The sequence below is a fragment of the Phaethon aethereus genome (genome assembly GCF_964289735.1).
Source record: "Phaethon aethereus genome assembly, chromosome: 2".
Taxonomy (NCBI): Eukaryota; Metazoa; Chordata; class Aves; order Phaethontiformes; family Phaethontidae; genus Phaethon; species Phaethon aethereus.
In genome coordinates, this window is record NC_138582.1 from 111155569 (window position 1) to 111172540 (window position 16972).

At 36.5% G+C, this 16972-nt stretch overlaps 1 protein-coding gene across 1 annotated transcript in view; it reads right to left on the bottom strand.

Moving 5' to 3' along the window:
• Window positions 1-16972, bottom strand: part of CNTNAP2 (contactin associated protein 2) — a gene marked incomplete at its 3' end in the record, with an annotated part of 1307043 nt that overhangs the window by 1052932 nt on the left and 237139 nt on the right. The window lies entirely within an intron of this gene.

Sequence of the window (16972 nt, forward strand, 5' to 3'; positions counted from 1 at the left end):
AGACTTTTTGCCAACAGTTTAAGGAAAGTCTTCAGTGTCATACCCAAGCAAAATTATAATGTATCCTGTTTTAAACCTTTCAGCCAGAGCTTTTTCCACTGTATGCTTCTGTGACTCTAATGTTTCAGATAGCCTAGGGGCTGTCACAAGAGGCTCTACCCCTTGCAGACTACATTTTGTCACAAAACTGTTTCTGGTAAATGGGCAGTCTCTTTCCTGACATAAGTAGAATGCCACTAGTTGAAAAGGGGGGCCTTCTTCTCCATGCCTTGCAGTGCAACTTCACCTGAACTGGCCAGTCACACTGACAGAAAACCACTGGCCATTTTCCTTTTTTCTCCATGTTTCCTCAAGCAGTTGAAGAACCTGCATGGGGCTTCTTGCCCTCTGTGGCAGGTACAGCAAGTTAGGTAAGACTCTTTATAAACACTGGCTATCCTTCTGCTAGTAAAGTTATAAAACCACTTAAGCTGCATCTGGGCTATCCTTCTCCCAAAAATATTTGAACATAGACTTTCCGTAGTGACATAAGGAAGAAAGCCTGCATAACTTACAGTCTTAAATTTTTCAGTGAAGCATTAAAGTCACTGTAGGACCACGAAGCTTAATGACAGCAAAGACTCAAATATTTACTCAGCCCCTTGACCTTTGGTTAGGAACAACCTTTGGTTGTTCAGAAAAAGAAAATGTGTTTCATAATTAAAAAAATGCCTTTGTCATTCTACCTACACAACTACACTTCTGAAGAACACTGAGAACCGAGATAACTGCAGTTTGCCTACTCTACAGTCAGTATTACTATAGCTTTCATAAACATATCCTAAACCTTCCCAGACAATGTCAGGCAGCAGGATTGCTACTGGAACCATTAAATCAGGTGTTGATAGTACTGCATCTTTTCTGTTTGAGACTAGACTTGTTATATAATTTTCCAACAATCTGATAGTAAGAAATAAATTTACTGCTTTTTTCATGCAAAAAAAGGTTAAACTGACTTCCACTGACAGGGCACTTCCTGTTTTAATTTTATGCATGGGCACTTTTTCTTACAGTTTAAAAAAAACCAAAAATTCTGTTCTTTTGGAGAGAGCAAAATGAGCAAGAGTTTTGCAATTTTTTCCTAGAAATAGATTAATTTTTCTTCAGAAACTCATGCACCAGCAGGCTCAGACAACATTTGGAACAAATTGCTGGCATGTACTACTTATCTCATATATCTTTCACACCACTAGTTCCATTATGAGGAATAATAGAACGAAGCAAAAGAGCTCAGGTAATAAGCAATCCATTGATTTGATGTTAGTTCTCACAAAATGTTAGTTAAGTGTGATGTCTGTGAAGCTCAGAATTGCAAAGTTCTTGCTCTTGAGAGTCATTATCAGAGACAGATGCTCTTGGGAGTGGCATGCAGTGACACAGTTTACTCAGACAAGTCTAGTGTTACAATTATACCTTAACGGTGCAAGAGAATAATGCTATTTCACACCAATTCTAATACAGAGTATTAATTACATTAAATACAACTGTAATTATTAGAGAGTAGCGATCCATCTTCTCATAACAGTTAAATTAATTTGTGCAGACAAAAAAGTTCTGTTACATTAATCTTTTTGTGAAAGAAGATTATGCTATGCCAGCTCCATTTAAATATGCACACATGTATCTGGAGAGACATCTGCTACTACAACAAAAGTATTGCTGTAGGTCTAAATGTAAAATTGGTAATATTAAAAAAGTGCTATTAAGTTAAAACACTGGAGGACCCAGACCAAATTCTGTTATCCATTTTTAAACCTCTGTCCCACACTGCGTTATTTAGAAATGGTTGTTAAACTAACAACTAAAACAACAACACTGTATTCACAGTGTCATCCCAGTGGAGAGACTACACAACTCCAAGCAAAAGCTGAATTACACATCACAATCATCAGAAATGGTCTAGATGTAGTGGTAAAATCCTTGGCCCATTCACAAAAACTGCCTGAAGAAGAACAGTCTATATGAATCTAGGGGAATCTTGCTATACCTGTACTGTAGATGTGCTATTTACAGCCCTCTTACCTGCTTCACATCCAGCTTGGAATTAATGACCAAGAGATATGGTCCAGATTCAATTTAAGAGTTAGAATTCAGAGCAGAAAAGAATTACTGAAAAGTAGGCAGTTATGATCACAGAAAGGTTCATGGAGATAAAGGGGGTTACATTGTTCCATCTTTAAGGTATTATAAATTACTTGGTATTCAGCATTCACCAGGTTTGTCCACATGGGCAATTACAGCAGAAACACAAAATGTGTGAATTCCATTAGTTTAACGCACAGCCATTTTCTCAACAAAACAATGAATTTCACATATATTCACAATGAAGTGTATAAATAATTATTTAAAAAACTTCCTTTCGCTAATATCTTGACTAATAGTGGCAACACTGTGCTGATAAGTAGAATGATTTGGTAATGCTGAAGTCGTATTTAAATGGATATAGTTTCAAGGAAGACTAGATTCTTTACAAAAAGTGTTACGATGGTAGCATTTTTCTGAACAAAGAAGGAAAATGAAGAGATAAGAAAGCCTCAAGCAAAATTAAAAGTTTTGGAAAAAAGTTTGATTCTCCATACAGTGTTTTTATAAATGCAAACTTCAGTTGGTAAAACCTACCTATAGGTAAGCTTACAAGGACTGTGCAGAATGGTATTGCCTTCTAATTGTTTTACAGAAAACACTAGTCAAATCATAGGTAATTCAAATTAACTCTGTTATGACAGAATTTTCCTCTGTAAAACACAATGTGCTTTTAAAAAAAAAGCCATAAACTCTAAAGGAAAAAAAAAGTGTGGGTTTTTTTCCCCAGTTTGCTCCATTTTATAAATACGCTATGTCTGACCACAGTGTGCCAGTGATTTACTCAGTAGTATTCATCAAATAAACAAATAGTAACAGGAAACCCTAAATATAAATTATCATATTTTATGGTCATTCTTCCTCTGCTTCTCTAGCCCACTACCTCAGATATGTAAAAAATTCTCATGTCTAGGACCCAGACACATCTACCACAAAAATACTTACATGTGTGGTGTAGAAGTTTAGTTTAATGCTACTTTACTTAGTTGTTACCATCCTGTTCCTGAATGCTGTAAAACAAGATATTTCATAACAAAATGTAGAGCGAGCTGTAACATTGTTGAGCTACCTTTTTCTATTTGTGAAAAAAAACAAGCACTAAATTCCAAAACAAGCACACAAAAAAAAGCCACCAACTTCTCAGAATATTCAGTCCACACCTTTATGAATCTGTGCATACAAGTAAAAAATTTATTGCAATATGTCTGACTCCAAGAACATGTTTAATCATAAAGATCCTGCAGCACTTCTAGTCAAAATATATCCATCAGGTTTTTTTGCCAAACAATTTCTGGTATTCAATAGAAGAACTACTGTATGAAGAAAGCGTTTGCTTCTCTAAAACTTATCTTTAAGAATAAATATCTTGAAAAGACATCCAAAAGTACTTTTAAAGGAAAGAACACTGCCAGTTTGTTACGTGAATTTCTGCAGTGAGAATTTTCTGAAGGATATTCTTATTTTTCCGGGCAACTTGCTTAGATTATGATTTACATGAGTCCTACGGGAGAGTTCTCTAATCTGGAAATGCATCTAATCACTTCTGTGTGCTGGCTATGCTTAAAAGGCTTAAACCTTTCACAATCTATTCCAAGAATGAACTCATTGAAAACATCCGAAAGCAGACAGACTACTGTGCAATTGCTACTGAAGGTTAATACACAGAACCACATCGGCAATTTCCACCTCACATCAATCCCTGTTCCTTATTGCCACTTAGGAATTCAACATTACAAATTGCTACAAAGAATCAACCACAGATGTGATAACTTCGCTGTTGTTGTGATAGCTATCAGCCAATACAAGTCTAAAATAACAAAAGCCTTACCTTCACCTACAACTCTTGTGCTACAGATACATGCATTCGAAAATGTAAGAAGACACTAGACAGCTTTAAAACGCTGAAGAGTAAGAATTACAAAGTTGCATATTCGATTTTGTCTTAAACTGTACCTTTATGTTTTCATAGTTTTTGCTTATCGCTACTTCTTTCCTCCTTTGTCAGTCAGCTATACAAAAATAAGCATTGGTAATGAGAGGGAAAAAAGAAGAAAGGTAAGGGAGGGAGAATCTTCTTATTTTGAACAATCCTACAAGCCCATTAAAAATATTTCAAAACTTTAATTTAATGAAATAAACAAAAATGCTTTTCTTCTATGAAAAAAATCAACTGAACTCACCAGGCAGGATTCATTGTTATAGCCCAGCGAGTCCCAGCTAGGCTGGGACTTGTAATACGTGTAAGTACATGATCCTACATCCTACATTTACTCATTGTGCTCTGAAAAAGAAAGAAAATAATTAAAAAAAACACAAACCCAGGCCAACTTAAAAGCAGATGGAAGTAAAGCAATTCTGTCTATAGCAAATTTGCTTACACACACTAACCATTCCCTAGTTGGTGCTTGTTATATGGGCTCAGTGTTAAAGGGAAATTTCTATAGAATTTCTACATGTAACTGAGAACCGAGGCCTCAGCAGATGGCCTTAAAATAGATTTGTAGCTTGATTTAACATTATCTAAGCTACTAAAACTGATGCCAGGACTCTGCCTGCCTGCCTCCCATGAAATAAAAATTACACATAAAAGTGCAATTCCTACAGTAATCTGATTTTTGTTTTGGTTTTCCCCCATATAATGGTGATTGGTTTACTGATCTTAAAAGACCTTCTGTACTGAAAACCCTTAACAAGGATTAGCACTAAGCTGTAGCTACGCAAAGTAAATGCGTCCAAGAAGTCATAAAGGCATGTTTGGGTTTCAGAGGAATAAATGATACAAATATCACAAAGGCTACACAGAGCCATGGCTAATCATCTGAATGTTTCAAAGCAGATGAACTCGGCAAACTGCATGGGAGCTTTCTGCTGGTTTGGGGTTTGCTCTTTTTTTGTTGTTTGATTGTTAAAACTTGTCAAAATTTACTTCCATTTTAAAAAGCAAGGAAAAACATACTAAATATATATTCAGTATGCTGTATACAGATACACACTGCAACAGGTCTGGATTCTGTCCCCTTGCACATAGCCGGTAGTAATACACTTGATCTACAATTCTACTGAAACCCACAGGGCTATTTTTTATTACAAAAAATATTTTTTAAAATTAATGTATTCAAAAATGATGCATATTTTAACAGCAATGCTAAAAAAGGAACAGAGAAAATACCACCCAGCAAAGGAAAAAAGCCCTGAGCCTACTGCACGTACTGTTACTTCCATTAGAAATGAACATAGAAGACCTCAGGTTACCACTCTCTTTCTGCTCCCCCTGTGCTTAGTACACCGGGGTCTCAAGACTTCAGGAAGGTAGGTGCTTCCACAGGAACTATCCAGAGCTTCTGCCTGCCCTCTAGTACATATTTTCTCTACTATACCATATCAAGATCCCATTGGTTCTGTTCTCTCAGAACAGATCCTAAACACCAAAGCACTGTACTGTCATAAGCTGATGAACATTCAAGTCAATAAATTCAGTACAGAATCACAACTTCAAGGATAAAATAGATTACATTTTTGCAAGTAAAATTAATGCAATATTGTTACTCAGAAAAGCAAATCCTAGCTCTTACTAGACTAGATGGGGAGAAGATTAAAAAAAAAGGCTTTTATGTTTCTCTGCACTCCGTGAAAAGTGCTGATCCTTACCTCTGTTGTACACCTAATATTGAACTGTAATAGACTGGGTTGCCTAAATGAAACATCATTTTACAGTGTTGAAGTTACATCATTGAGAACAGATCCTTAACTAGGAATAAACTACATTTAAGATCATAGTTTGGATGCTCACAGGGTATCTGCAATGTTTTGGGGTTTTTTATTCCATCAGGAAGAAAATATAAGAAATTTTCTTTTTTCCTATCATCCAGAAAAATTCATATTTGATGTATTACCCACTTCACTTCAGACTCTTTATATATATTGTCTCTGCTCTAGCATTGCCATTTGACAAAAGCCTTACAGAAAATAAATTCTGTTGTAGTTTCCAGAGTGTGAAGAAAAGGACTAACTGTAACACAGAATAGAAGAGATAAAGCTTATAATCATGTAAATGCATTAAAAATACATTACTTTTAGCATTAAAAGAGTATTTAGTTGAAAAAAAGCATAAACCCCTCAGTTATTACACACAAATTTCCCGACATCCTGTTACTGTTTTCATTTCCACTGAAACCCAAAATGATGTTAAGTCTATGTCTTTAAAAGGGTAAGTAAAATAATACTTGTGGTCTTTCACTTGAACCCTGAATAATCACAGCTCCAGCTATTCAAGGCATTTGACTCAAGCCTAACCCTGAATTTATGTGCAAAACTGACACTCACATTTGTTCATCTCTCTTTCTATGTTCTTATATGTATCTTTTTTTGTATGTCCTTGTAAAGTTGAGACTGTTCCATTAGCTAGATTTATTTTTTTTTACAATAATATTCTAATTAAGAAGAACTAGTCATCTAACTAGGAAGAATGAACAGATTTGAAAACATTGTGACTGAAATCAGTTACAATGGCAAATAACAATGTGAATAATCAACAATAAAAATTGTCTTGTATATGTTTACCTAAGTAGTCACATTTATTTACAAATACATGGCAAATAACAAATTTTCCAGTGATATGTGAAAAATACCTCTCCAAAATATTCAGCATATCCTTCGGCTTACTCTTGAATCAACAACCATAGAGAATCACTCAGTTCAGGGGTGGTGCAGGGTGGTACAACTGTGGTAAAGCTTAAGGCTTGTGGCTAGGAGAGTGTAGGCCAGTTTGTGAATGTTACATGGAGAAATGAAAAGGGCTCAAGAGCAGAACAGCAGCCTGCTGTCAGCAAGTCACAAAACACACTAACATTAGCTAAGGACTTCTGTGGATTCAAAGGGAGTGTTGGCAGAGTTAGAACAAATGCCAATGGAAAAAGGGATTAACTGCAAGACAGAGAAACACTAGAAGGAACAAGCAGTTTACTAGTATATTCAGACTTGTTGGGACAGAATACAGGAATTCCAAGTGAAAATATAGTGACTGAATGGCAGTTTGAGCATTACTGATAACAACACTGTGTGTAGTGTAACAGCCTTTACCACCTTCTTTGTCATGCCTATTGTCCTAAAATCTTTCTGCTGCTCCTCATTCCTACTGCATTCTAGTTAGTTTTAGTTGCAAAATTTCTTGATTTTCTTTTTAAACTTTGGTTAAAAAAAAAAAAAGTAAAGAAGCAGAAGGAATAATGAACAATAAAAATTGCCATGTATATGTTTACCTGAGTAGTCACATTTATTTACAAATACACGAAGCTGGATCCTCTTGCATTTAACCTGATCCTAAAACATGGACTTTGGAAGTATTTCTTTTTATTTCAGTCCATGTAAGTGAGAATAAATACAGACAGCATGCTACTATGCTACTTAACAAGAAATTAATTGAATGACTTTTCTACAACTTATAGCAGGTATCATAGCAGGTATCCTGATACTCATGATATTGTGACAAATGATATATAACAAATAGAATGCCAGAAAAGGAAAAATATATTTATGTTATGTCATGAAACAAAAAAAAATCATCAACATTTTATCATTTACACATTAGGAAACAACCTCTAATGAAATATAGATGGCTGGCTGTCAGTATGCACATTGCTTCCACCTCTAAATACGTATTCCATGCAAAATGCAGAGAAAATTTTTCATCAAATAATTTCAAAAGCTGGAGGATATTGGGGGAGCTTATAACAACATATGTATTTTCAGCAGCCACCTACACGCCATTCTCCAATGCAAAGAAATGTAGAAATAGTACAAGGATTTTTTTTTTCTTTTATGAAAAAGATTGAAAATATTTTCCTCCTAAATCTTGCCTAACACTTGAATAGGAACAAGGGAAAATATTTCTGCAGACAAGGAATATTTTCTTAAGAAATCATGCCTAAATATTACTTCTGTAGTCACATAGAGAAAAAATAACCCTGGTGAATGATGCAAAACTTTGCTTAAAGCTCATTGTAATGCTTCCCTCATGGTCTACTCTTCCACCTTGCTTTGGATCCCAAAGGACCATTTTCCTTCCTGCATGGAGGAAATTCAGTTACCAGGTCAGTGAATTACAACTTTCAGTCTGCATTCAGTCATCAGGAGATCCGAATGCCACAAGCAAGGGAGGTGAAAGACTACTGGCTCAGTAATGGCATGAAGGATGCAGCTGCTGGGCTTCGGTGTGATGGCAGCTCCTCACATACCCATGAGCAGAACAATCACCTCCCTTATCCTAGGCTCCCCTTTGTAAAATGAGACTGCACTAAAAATCATTATATGCCCATACAGGATGTTGTGGGCAAATGCAAATAAATGCTGTGTGCTCAGAATGAAAATTTTTATTAAACCAATGCCAATGTAACTGGCTTAGATTATGTTACCATAAAGTACTTTTGTACATGCCTAATTCACATTAAGCACATCCTTAAATGCTCGATAAGGATTGGGCCTGTGTAAGAATGGGATTTGGATTATATTTTTTGAGCAGAAAAGGGAAAAGTTGCTTCATATACAAACTGGATTTATAGATATCTACAGGAGCAGACTACTTTAGAGTTGCATGGTCTGGGAGTTTTAGAAGCCAAGATCAATGTCTGCACTTCTGAGAACAGTTATCTTAATTTTCAGCAAATATTCACAAAATGACACTTTCAACACTTTCTTAAAAAAGAAGGAAAGAAAAAGTGAGATATCACATTGCACTTCCAAGATACTGCAGTTCAGCTGAGCACAACTTATTTGGCAAATGTAACCCATCACTAGCTTTGACAAGAAATTAATGACAGAGGATTACTATTTTGTGAAGTGGTGCTGCTGGTTGGAATTGTGGTTCTGTGGCAACTTTCCTTTCTCTTTAAATTGATATATGAGCCTGCTGCAGATAAAGCTAGTTCGCCCACTCGGCTGAGCAAACATTATGATTCACAGGGCCAGCATCACTCTAAATGAACTCTGATCCAGCAGTGCTACTGGCAGATCTTACAGCATATATTTGTCTCTTATCCATGTGGTTTGTGCTATAATGTAAATGAATGAAAAAGTAGATCTATTCCTCAGACAGAAAAATTAAGCTAGCTTTGAGCAGCTTATTTTAAGAAATAGAAGGACTCTCTGACTTCTCTCTTTAGGATGAGAACTGATTTTAAGTAACAAAAGAAACCTTTAGATCTTTTTTAAAAAGAGAGAGAGAGCATTTAAGATAATGACATTAATAGAGAAGCTGGACTCTGTTGTCTTCCAGCCTCATAAATTTCACAAGTAACTGCAAATTGAGTCCAAAAGCACTGTGAACAGCTCTTGTCATTTCATCTTAAACAGCCAAGTTCCAAGAACAAACAGAAGCTTAGAACAAACAAAATTATAGGGATGTCAATCATGCATCTTATCAACATTCAGAGAATCGCCTGCCTTGATGACAGCTTCTTCCCAAAGTTACTCTGCAAACTCTGTATACATCATTCAAATCTGCAACCACTAAAAAGTACTGTCAAAATTCCTGACCTCATTAACAAAAAATTTGAAACAAAAGTAATTTTAGTATCTCCAGTGAAAATATTGTAGATTTACACGAGTGCCTCTGACAACAGAATCTGACTTGATATGTATTATGCAACTAATGAGCAGGCAATTGAAGGCTCAAATATAAAAATTTAAATGCATATTTTTCCCAAATCACTGTAAACTACAAAACAATTTTTGCAGTCTAATCAGACAGTTAACATTCGTGGACTTTTTATTCCTCTGAATAGTTTTTTAAATCCTAGATAGATAGTGAACATAATTTTGGTTTTGTTAATTTCTGTATAAGAACTAACGCAACTTTCTAACACTGATACCTTATATCACTGTTCTTTGTATACCAAATAGCTAAAATTGTTTCTTTACTGTGCTTAAAAGTGTGAAATCAAAGCATTTGTTAGGAATGTGGGGTGGACATAAATGGATAACAGAAGACTGTGCGGAGAGGTTAAGATCTTGCTGAACACCCACTTCTATTCCAGGAAACCCAGTGGGTAACAAAGAGGGATCACATGCAAAAGCTGAGAACTTCATGAACTGCATAGTTAAATTTTATGGTGCTGAGCCCCAATCACCTATAAACCCCTTTCTGCTTCCCATTAGTCAAGGAAGCTTGGGGTGTGAGTTGCAAGCTGGCATCGCAATCCATGCTAAATTTCCACAAATCATAAGCTGTTATCAAAGCCAGCAGGAACCCAATACTGAGCCAACAGTTGGCTTCAGATTAGCATCTTTCCTTGGAAAGATAAAAATTTATTTTATGCTTCAAAATCTTGTTTAAGCTGCAAAAGGGAATGAAGCTGAGAATGATGAACCTGTTCTGCCACTCACTAAATCAGTCCTAATAGGATTTCACCACCTGTGCAACAGAGAAAAGGAAAGGGAGCAGGGATTGTATCAAAGTATCTGTCAAACCGAAGCAGTGACACATGTTATCTCTGCTTTCCAGCTTGGTGCTCTGTGTCAACAGTAACCCCAGCAGGAGAATTCTGGTCAGAAAGATGAACTCTCTTATGGAGAAACAGCAAGATGCAACAGAGCACTGGCTACTTTTGCTCTTTTCTGACTGCATGATTTGGGAACAGGAGAGTGTTCAGGCTCTCAGGCTCAACTTCCAGAGCACAGCTGGAAATTAATCCAAGAATAATTCATGTAGAAAGGTTAAATGCTGAGGGGAAAGAAAAAAAACCCCATGTTTTCTAAACCAGACATTCCCTTTGGATTCACAGTTATTTCCCTCTGTTTTGAAATACTCAGCCTTTGGCCTGAAGGCTTTGACTATCATGATCTACCACCTTCTCTAGGGAGTATGTGAAAGGAAGAAGTATCTCAGTTCAGGTGTTTGATATATTTAACCACAGGAGAGCTCTTATTGTATATAATGCAAAAGTTTTATTGTATATAAACGAGAGTTTTAACTGTAACTAGTTTGTTTCCAGGTGCCTGTTTCAGACACTTCTCAAATCCTTACTGGTATGAGTAAGACCTGCAGCTCAAAGTCTCCCGGGCTAGCACCAACCTCTAGCTGTCCCTTCCAGAAGAGGAAAAATAGAAAATACAAACTAATTTGTTTAAATAACCTGCCATACTACTATGTACCTAATATGGAGCTCAGTAATATTAGCTATGTAATAATGTCTAGCTCTTCAAATCTTGTGCTTAGAATAAAGAGAAAATGCAGTTCATATAACAGTTATTATAACATAATATAACCATTCAGGCTGAAGGGTATCTAAATACCAAGGAACAGGAAACTTAAATCTTTGTTACATTCATATAGCCTAAAACATAAAATTAAAATTCACTCATTTCTAACAGCTGATGACTGAGACCCTTTGGAATCTCAAAGCCCTTAGAAGAAAAACTTGAAGAACTAAAATGGTGATGTCTCCTTCTCTACAGTTCAGTGGCAAACAGGGCTTTAGCATTGTAGTGCTAAACTCACACTGTAAGTATTAAAAACATCTGAACATATCTATCTCAACAAAGGGAAAAGTTTAACAAGACTGCAAATCTGATAATATATTAGCCATTACAACTACAGCATCAACTTAGGGCATCTTTTGCATTTCCAAACGTAGACTCTCTTCACCCTTTGTCTGCAGTACACCATAGAAATGACCCTTGCTAGTTCCTGCACTGCCTTTTAGATACATTCAATACTAGCTAATTTTTAGAATGAATTTTTTAGTGCAGAAAAAATTTCATTAAGGATATTGCCCAAGTTGAATTGAAATACTTTCTGAGCTCTCCTTCTCATTCTGTACCTCAAAAAAACTGGTAAGTGCAAGCTTGCAAAAATATTTCCAGAGATTATGGCTACGTCAGAACAACTACAGTTGCTCAGCAAGGAAGGTCAGTTCCCTGCTAAGTTTTAAACAGAAGTCAAAACAACAGAGCCAGATTCTTCACTGATGCTTAGCCCAAAATGTTACCATTTAATTACTTTTAGGGGAGCAGTTCTGCATGCCCTCTAAAACTGTTACAGTTAGTAACTTGCAACCCAAAGTAGCCAACCCTTTCTTACAGATTTATGGGTTTACAACAGACTTGCCAGCTGAGATTGTAATTTTATCACAAGATGCTCCGCTTGGGTTGCCCAGAGCATCTCCTTCAGTTTAATCACTCTCAAACCGCCATCAGTTCCGCAATGACTGACTAAAAACTGATACTAATCTCTGGTAGCTGGGAAGCTCTAATCTTGTTGGGAAACCTTGTCTGTTAGAAACAGCTGAGATTTTAAATAGACGATTAAATTTGAGATGTAGCTGGAAACAGTATGAATTTATGACTTATTAATACCATATATACACTCAAAGAAAAAAAATCCTGCACTGCCAGTCAACTGAAGCCCAATAAAAGTCTAAAAATTCTTGGTGAAATAAGAAACAACTCAGGAGGACAACAAAAACTGTGTATAGTCAACATCTGACAGGCTGTAAATTGAATTGTATTCACTAGGTAACTGAAATGAGTAGCACATGAATTTCATGACAACATCAGCTGTTAAGACATGGGTTCAATAATCAAGGCCAAAAAGAAAGAAAAAAAGGTGTAAGTATAGAAAAAAAAAATTATTTTGAGGTCTAAGCTTTCCTGTAGATCAGTATCTCCCCTTCTCACACTGCTTAAATCATTGCTATTTTTTGGTATACCAATTAGTTTGGCAAATTTTCTGAGGGGAAAAAAAATCAATACAATTTTATAATTTTCCATGTGCATGTACTTGCTGGAGTTAATTTTCTTCAGAGCAGCCTGTGTGGTGCTTTGTATTGGATCTGTGCCTAGTATATAAGACAACAGTGGTTTTGGGTATTGCAAAGCAGAGCTTGCACAGCTTCGAGGTCTCCACTTTTTCCCACTCTGCCCCCGCCCGAGCAAGTAGGCTGTGGGTGGGCAAGAAGTTGGGAGGGGACACAGCCAGGACAGATGGCCCAAAGTGACAAAAGGGATGTGCCATACCATTGTGCTCAGCAATAAAAGCTCAAGGAGAGGAGTAGGAAGAGGGGATGTTTCCAGTTACGGCATCTGCGTCATACGTGCTGATGTCTGGCTTCCCAGGAGGAGGCTGGACATCTGCCTGGCAATGAGATGTAGTGAATAAATTCCTCTTTTTGCTTTGCTTGCAGCTTTTGCTCCACCTATTAAACTGATGTTATCTTGATCCATGATTCTTCTCACCATTTTTCTATTTTCTCCCTGTCTTGTGGGAGAAGGGAGCAAGCAAGCGGCTGTGCAGGTGCCTGGCTGCTGGCTGGGGACAGCCCACCACAGAGTATTACCACAGAATCTGCATTAAAGCTTAAGCATCCTCTGGCAAAACCAAAACTGCCAAAAAGAATGGGGACAAACACATAACCAGCTTTAGCAACAACAGAAATAAGGAGACTTTTCTTTAGGGACTAAAACAGCTGTACTGAGTTTGTTGCAAACTAGAAAACTTCTGGCAGTTTCCCAGTCTTTATTTCCCCCCTCCTCCCCCCAACTTATTTAATTACCTCTGTCTTGCTGTTTAACCATAGATACTAAATTAACAGCACTGAATATATAATAAGTTACAAATAAAACATACCACATTATTGAAGGCTTATATAAGTAAGACCTAGCTAACGGATGATGTGTAAGTGAACTAAGTATTGGCATGCAGGAAAGCAGAACTCCTGATGGCTAAGCCTTATATAATGCTTGTATTAAATGGCTTTACCACAAAAAGTAGGTTTGCTACTATGAAAATGGATGATGGCATGAAGTTGGGAGACATCAATACAAAGGAGGAACAGAATATTATCGAGGAAAAATTAGGTGGCTTTAAGGTCTGTAATTGAAATGGAATGAAGTGTAATAGAACAAGGGCAAGTGGCTATTAACATGAATCCATGATATAGAATGACAGTACATCAGCTAAAAATGAGTAAAAAGCCTGGCTGTATTTATTGATCACAGGTTGACTATAAATCACTGGCATGATGCAGCTGTGAAAAAGGCAAATGAAATTTTAAGATGCATCAGGAGAAGTGTTTTGATAGAAGCAGACAGCTATTAAAGCCTTTTTACAAAACTGCTTGCGCGGGAGAGACTTCATCTGAAATACATCACCTGATTCCAATTATCCACATTAAAAAAAAAATTAACTCACACCAGAATAAATATGTAGGCAAGCTCCAAGTATGACCAGAGAAACAAACTGCCAATGTCATAAAAGAAGAGATGGGAAGAAAGCTAGTTTGCTTAGCCCAACAAAACAAGTTTGGAAATGTAGCATGGTTATTCTTTAGAAGTACATGGTTAGATAATCCCAAAGAAAGGAAAGAAAATAGGAGACAAACACTGACATAAGAACACAAGCTTGTAAAGTGGGCATAAGTAAACTGAGACTGAAAACCTGAAGACAGTTCCTAATGAATAGCAACGTAAGGCTCAAACAGCCTTTCTAAAGGACAGTAGGAAGGCAGCACAACTAATTTCCTAATGCAAATTGCCAAATACATGTAAGATGTTTTTTGCATACTTCTCTCTGACAGCAGAGGACTATTTGACTGCCCCTTATATTTTCTACACCCCTTCTTCTGTGTAGTGCTTGGCTCTCACTTCCAGGTGGTCTAGTAGGCTATGTCATGATCTGAAATGTTATTATTCCCAATAAAAGAAAGGCTGATTTTTAAAATAAGTATATAATAAATTCTATATAGCTACCATGTAAACTTATGAGCATGTTTTTTTGAAGAAGGGAGGAAAAGGCAGAGCAAGGGAAATCAGCAAGAGAAATCACTTAAGGCAAACCATTTTTAACTGAAAATAACCATAAACTGTTGTGACCCATTTTGCTAAGAAAGACCTAACAAGCATACCATACCACCCCTGCAAAAATACAGAGATTAATTATCTAGTTACAGTTGCATGATAGGCAAGTTTCACATGAGTTTTCTAACACATTCAAAAAAATTCAGTACAGCAAATTCCTCAGTTTGACTTTGCTCATGTCGATCTGATTAAACATTCCTATCTCAGACAAAATATAGTCTGCATTTGACAGAGCTGCTGCAAAAGAAGAGAGCCTGAAGCATGTAATTAAGGTTAGCACTAGGTATTTCCAGCTCTTATTATTGGTTTAGGAGACAGATGTTAGCACTAAGCAAATTTTTATTTGAAGGTATCAAAAGGGAAAAAAGCTAAAAAAAAGCCCATGTGCATTTCATATTGGACTCAGTAAAAACGAGATGATGTTACTTCACCTGAATATTTGCAAAAATACAACCCATCCCCTTCCACACACATATACAAAATCATCACCAACAACCACCCCACAAAACAGTCCATGATGGTAGTAAAGAAGTAATTTCCTGTTCCTGCTGGAACACAGAAATTGTGGGTTTGCATTAACCAGGAAATATATGATGCATTTGCTATAGACCGTTCTCATAATTTTCCTCAGAGAACTTCAGTGTAGTCTACCAAAACCATACAAATTTATAATCACTAGATACAACATAGCTGATACAGTAAAATCTTAATAGTGGGTAACAAATTAATTGAGCAGTAATTTAAGCAGTTTGCTAAAAAATATGCATTAGATGTATTGTCAATCCTCATTAATTCCAATTCAATGGACTGGTGGTAAAAGTGACATAAAAATAATAAAGCACATAGAACACAGAGTCAAACTATGATCCTTAGTGCTGTTAAATTGCAAAGCAAGATTGTAATCATGTGTTGAAAATTTAATACAGAAATGCCTACATTGTTTACTAGCTCTAAGAGGCACTAGAGCTTTACAGTAATACACAAATTAAAATTAAAAACCAACATAAATTACAGTCCTGCTGGACACCACCAATCCATGAGAATGAAAAATGTTGCAAGAAGGTGTCACCACGAGAGAAGCAAAGGCTGCAGATCCCTTTTCGAACATTCAGAAGAGCAACATGGAATCTGTCCTTTTTGTTAGGACAGTCTAACATAACCAACAGTTTATGGCATGACATAAGAAGATCTAAAAAGAGTCACTACCTACTACATGACAACTAGACCTAAGCTGTCATGCTATTCAAGGATTCCTGGTAGGCATGGTTGATCACATAGAATAAATGGGCTCTCAGTGGTCTCTGAACAACATGCAATCTTGTATCACCAACATAGCCCTTGAAGTTGAGATACTACATGGCAATGTTTCCTCATTTTTAAATTAGAAAGTAAATTCAGTTCTCAGGATTTTGTGTGGGTTTATGCTCAATATATTTCCATTTTTAACAGCTATAAAAGTACTTTTTGGTCAGAGCTTGGTAAGACACTAGAGAAAATTTGCACAAATTATTTGATTCAGTTTGTCCCTCCTGTAAACACTGTGATAAATTCACACTGAAAATCTTGCAGACAAAAATTACAACTTTCCCCTGATAAATTAAACTGAAGAATCAAATCAAGCAACAGAACTGCACTAAGCTTCTGTCAGCTGTTCATTGTGTGCTACAAAGTGAGTATGTAAATATATGTCAACTTGGTTCTTTAACTTTAAGCTTTTGGAGTAAAACAAGAGTGCAGCTAGTTTATAGTTTAACTTTTGATCAAGCCTGTGCTTTTGCAGCCAATCTTCTTATGCTCCTTCCTTCCCATGATGTGGCTCACACTGTGAAGCCTCTCAAGGAGCGTTAATGGGATCCTTTTTGAATGAACCAGCTCTGGAAGGTGCACTCCCTGAATACACCTAATGTATCCCATTCTGTAACTGGGACTGGTCTGTGGCATAAGGCCAGAGCTAATTCAAAGTACAACTCTGAGAATATATACAAATACTGTGTCCTGAGAG